We start from the raw sequence: 5,601 nt of genomic DNA, 5'->3' as shown, positions 1-5,601 counted from the left end.
CCTGGCTTTGGAATCAGTACCATATTTGTGTCATAAGAGGAATTTGGTAGGACTCCTTCTTTGCTTATCATATCAAATAATTTGTATAGTATTGGGATTAGTTGCTCTTTGAATGTCTGATAGAATTCACTTGTGAATCTATCAGGTCCTAGTGATTTTTTCTTAGGGAGTTCTTTGATGGCTTGTTCAATTTCTTTTTCTGATATGGGATTATTTAGGTATTCTATTTCTTCTGCTGTTAATCTAGGCAAATTATATTTTTGTAAATATTCATCCATCTCTCCTAAATTGTTATATTTGTTGCCATATAATTGGGCAAAATAGTTTTTAATGATTGCCTTAATTTCCCCTTCATTAGAGGTGAGGTCTCCCTTTTCATCTTTAATACTGTCAATTTGGTTTTCTTCTTTCCTTTTTTTTATTAGATTGACCAGTACTTTGTTTATTTTATCTGTTTTTTCAAAATACCAGCTTCTAGTCTTATTTAATAATTCAGTAGTTCTTTTACTTTTGATTTTATTAATTTCTCCCTTAATTTTTAGTATTTCTAATTTAGTTTTCATCTGGGGATTTTTAATTTGCTCACTTTCTAATTTTTTGAGTTGCATGCCCAATTCATTAATCTCTGCCCTCCTTAATTTGTTAATATATGCACTCAAGGATATAAATTTCCCCCTGAGTACTACCTTGGCCGCATCCCACAGAGTTTGGTAGGATGTCTCATCATTGTCATTCTCTTCAATGAAATTGTTGATTGTTTCTATGATTTCTTCTTTGACTAATTGGTTTTGGAGAATCATAATGTTTAATTTCCTATTGGTTTTTGATTTGCCTGTCCAGGTGCCCTTACTAATTATTATTTTTATTGCATTATGATCTGAGGTTACATTTATTATATCTGCTCTTTTGCATTTGTTTGCAATATTTCTATGCCCTATTACATGGTCAGTCTTTGTGAATGTACCATGTGCAGCTGAAAAGAAGGTGTATTCCTTTTTGTCCCTATTTATTTTTCTCCACATATCAATTAAATCTAATTTTTCTAGGACTTCGTTCACCTCTCTTACCTCTTTCTTATTTGTTCTTTGGTTTGATTTATCTAGATCTGACAGAGGAATATTTAGATCTCCCACTATTATGGTTTTACTATCCATTTCCTTCTTGAGCTCTGCCAGTTTCTCCTTTATGAATTTGGATGCTATACCACTTGGTGCATACATATTGAGCAGTGTTATTTCCTCATTGTTTATACTGCCTTTAATCAGGATGTAATGACCTTCCCTGTTTTTTTAATCACACCTATTTTTACTTTGGCTTTGTCAGAAATCATAATAGCCATTCCTGCCTTCTTTTTCTCATTTGATGCCCAAAAGATTTTGCTCAAGCCCTTAACCTTAAACTTGTGTATGTCTACCTGCCTCATATGTGTTTCTTGTAGACAACATATGGTAGGATTTTGGTTTCTGATCCACTCTGCTATTTGCTTCCGTTTTATGGGTGCGTTCATCCCATTCACATTCAGAGTTACAATTATCAGTTGTTCATTCACTGACATTTTTGTATCCTCCCCTAGTCCCACCCCTTCTTCTTACACTATTTTCTTTTAAATCAGTGGTTTGCTTTGAGCCCGTATCCCTTATCCCCTCCCTTGATTGACTTCCCTTTCTACCCCCTCCCTTGTTATTCCCCTCTTTTTATTTTTAAAGGCCTAATGAATTCCCTCCCCCTTCTCCTCCCCTCCCTTTTTTGACCTCCCCACTCCCCTGCTCCTCTTGGTTTATCCCTTCTGACTTTCTCAGTAGGGTTAGATAGAATTTTTTATCCCAATGGATAATATAGCTACTCTTCCCTTCTGGGTTGATTACATTGAGAGGAAGGTTTAAATATTACCTCAATGCTCTCTTCCTCTCATTCTTATAATAATATTTGTCCCCTCCCCTTCCCATGCCCTCTTTGTGTGTAATAGAATATCCTATTTTTCTTATTCACTCAAGTTTCTCTTGGTGTCCCCTATTATTCACCCCCCCCTTGTTCCCACCTCCCATGTCATCTTAGACCACTTAGTATTCTGTCCTCTCCCTATGAATTATTCTTCTGATTGCTATAATAGTGAATACTATAATAGTGAATAGAGTTCACTACAGAGAATTATACATAGCATTTCTCCACATAGGAATACAGATAATTAGATCTTATTGAAGCCCTTAAAGAGTCAAATTTAAAAAATTATGAGTTTTCTTTCTTTCCCCTCTGTTTCTTATTTACCTTTTCATGTTTCTCTTGATTTTTTTGGTTGGATATCAAACTTTCCATTTAGTCCTGGTCTTTTCTGTGCAAATACTTGGAAATCTTCAATTTTGTTGAATGCCCATACTTTCCCATGGAAGTATATAGTCAGTTTCAATGGGTAGTTGATCCGTGATTGAAGGCCCAGCTCTCTTGCCTTTCTGAATATCATATTCCAAGCCTTGTGGTCGTTTAGCATGGAGGCTGCCAGATCCTGTGTGATCCTGATTGGTGCTCCTTGATATTTGAATTGTCTCTTTCTGGCTTCTTGTAAGATTTTTTCTTTTATTTGAAAGCTCTTGAATTTGGCTATTATATTCCTGGGTGTTGCCCTTTCTGGGTCTAATGTAGAGGGTGATCTATGGATCCTTTCAATGTCTATATTGCCCTCTTGTTATAGAACTTCAGGGCAATTTTGCTGAATAATTTCTTTTAGTATGGAGTCCAAGTTTCTATTAATTTCTGCTTTTTTCTGGAAGGCCAATGATTCTCAAATTGTCTCTTCTAGACCAGTTTTCTTGGTCTGTCACTTTCTCATTGAGATATTTCATGTTTCCTTCTATTTTTATCAGTCTTTTGACTTTGTTTTATTTGTTCTTGTTGTTTTGAGAGATCATTAGCTTCTAATTGCTCAATTCTAGCCTTTAGGGACTGGTTTTCGGCTATAATCTTTTGGTTTTCAGCTATGATCTTTTGGTTTTCCTTTTCAATCTGGTCATTTCTGGTTTCAATTTGCTTATCAGTTCATTTGATTTCTGAGCCTCACTTTCCAATTTCAAAATTCTGCCTTTTAAACTGTTATTTTCTTGCCAGATCTCTTCCATCTTTTTCATCATCTCAGATTTGAACTCTTCAATAGCTTGTTACCAGTTTTCATTGTTTTGGGAAGGTTTGGATATGATTTCGTGTGTGTCTTCCTCTGTTGTCTGGATTTTCTCTGTGTAAAAAAGTTGTCGAGTGTTCCAAAGTTCTTCTTGATAATCTTTTTCCTCTGGGCTTGCCGATTTTGGCTTGCCATTATTGTTAGCCCAGCGCCTTCTGCGCTTTATTCTCACACCCAGGGTCTGTCTGCGCTGTCTAGGCTCCCAAGGTCTCAGGTCTCGTTGTTCTCGGGGTCGAGCCTCCTGGTTGTCCCTGGTCTGCCCCTCTGCCCAAGGCTCCTTTAGCAGTCTCTGGGCGCTGCTTCCACAGCCGTGCTCCAGTCTGCACAGGGTCCCCACTCCCGGTTCAAGCCTGCGCTCAAGATCTTTGTCCACACCTAGGGCACTGCCTTCACCCACTCAGACGCTTGGGAAAGTCTGTGCGCGTTCTTTAGCTTCTTAGGGTCCTAAGTCTTGCTGTTCTCAGGAACAAGCCCTGGAGCTGCCAGTGACTTAATGGGTACCCCAAACCTGCTTTAACTCTTGTGCGCTGGCCTCTGAGTTGTACGTGGTGTGGGGGGTGGGGGAGAGACTTCTTCCTCTTGCGTTTTAGTGAGCTATTTCACCCCTTTATAGCGTGGAAGTGCCCCGATTCCACATACCTTCAATGCTGTGCCCTGTTTTAGGGTCCCTTCGTTTGTCTGGATTCGTTTTTATGTCCCCTTGTGGAGTCCTATATGCTTTGGTTAGGAGAGATCAAGCTGCTGCTCCTTACTCTGTCGCCATCTTAACTGGAAGTCCAGTCCTATTTCATTCATTTTTAATTTATCCTTCAAGGTTAGAGAGGAAGGTACCAAAAATTGTGCTTCTAGCCTATGGAAGAGAGAACATGTTCCTTCTCTCTTTTTTGTGGGATGACAATCATACCCTAAAGAGAAGGCACCCAAACTTCAAAGGAAGGAAGCCAATCAAAAAGTAAACAGATACCATCCACAATCCACAGGGCCCATTGGACAGTAGTTAGGAGTGTTTTTGTGACAACTGGCTTTCCAAAAACTAGGGGTACATTTTCAAGTTTAATCTAAGTTATTAATATTTATCTATCACATTAAGTCCAAACACTCAATGAAACAAGTCCTGATTTTATAGCATTTGCCACTTTCCAGTTATCAGAAATGCAGGGATTCAAGACAGTTCCAAGAAATTTATGATGAAAAAAGCTAGCCACCACCATACAAGGAACTGATGGAGTCTGAATGCACATTGAAAAGTTGAAAATGCACATTAAAATTTTCACTTTATCTCCTCCATAAGGTTTTTTTTTCTTGTGTAAGCAATATGTGTCTTCTTTTCATGAGAGCATACATATAACCAAATTTATTACCTGCCATCTCAGGGAGGTGGGAGGGAAGGAAAGGAGGGGAAAAATGTGGATCACAAAATGTCAGAAAACAATTATTTAAAATTGTATGGACCTGTAAAAATTTAATTTTTTAAAAAAGAGTGGAATTAAAATTAGAAAGTCCATTCCAGGATTTGGGAATGTCATGAACAAAGGCATGTGGGTAGGAGAAGGTAGAGGATGATGATGAAGACTGGAAATTATTCTGCTCTGGTTGGAACAGAGAATGCATGAAGGTATGTAGAATGAGAATAAAATAGGTTGGAGGCAGATTAAGGAAGAATTTGAATGCTAGTCTTAGGTGTTAATATTTTATAGACTCATTGTTCCAGCGGTAGGTAATGGAGAATCACTAAAATTTTCTGAGAAGAGTCACATGACCATGGAAGGTGCATTAGAAAGATCAATCAGGCAATAGGGTGAAGAACGGATTGGAAATGAGATAGACTGGAATTGGAGAGTCTAGGGAGAAAGCTATTATAGTAATCTAGATCAGATGAAATGAGAGCACCTGGTTCCAACCATTCTGGAGGACAATTTGGAACTCTGCCCAAAGGCCTTTAAAAGAATGCCTACCCTTTTATCCAGCCATACCACTGCTAGGTTTGTACGCCAAAGAGATAATAAGGAAAATGACTTGTACAAAAATATTTCTAGCCATGCTCTTTGTAGTGGCAAAAAATTGGAAAATGAGAGGGTGTCCATCAATTGGGGAATGGCTGAATAAATTGTGGCATCTGATGGTGATGGAAAACTACTATGCTGAAAGAAATAATGAATTGGAGGAATTCCATGTGAAATGGGAAGGCCTCCAGAAACTGTGGCAGAGTGAAAGGAGCAGAACCAGGAGAACATTGTACACAGAGAGTGAGACATTATGGCACAATCTAATGTAATAGACTTTTCTACTAGCAGCAATACAATGACTCAGGACAATCCAGAGGAAATTATGAGAAAGAACACTATCCATATCCAGAGAAAGAACTGTGGGAGCAGAAATGGAGAAGAAAAATATATGATCCATCATGTAGTTTGATGAGAATATGATTGGGG

The sequence above is a fragment of the Gracilinanus agilis genome, chromosome 2, assembly GCF_016433145.1.
Source record: "Gracilinanus agilis isolate LMUSP501 chromosome 2, AgileGrace, whole genome shotgun sequence".
In the NCBI taxonomy this organism is placed as follows: domain Eukaryota; kingdom Metazoa; phylum Chordata; class Mammalia; order Didelphimorphia; family Didelphidae; genus Gracilinanus; species Gracilinanus agilis.
The sequence above is the reverse complement of the archived record's forward strand: the minus strand, read 5'-3'. Positions refer to the sequence as shown.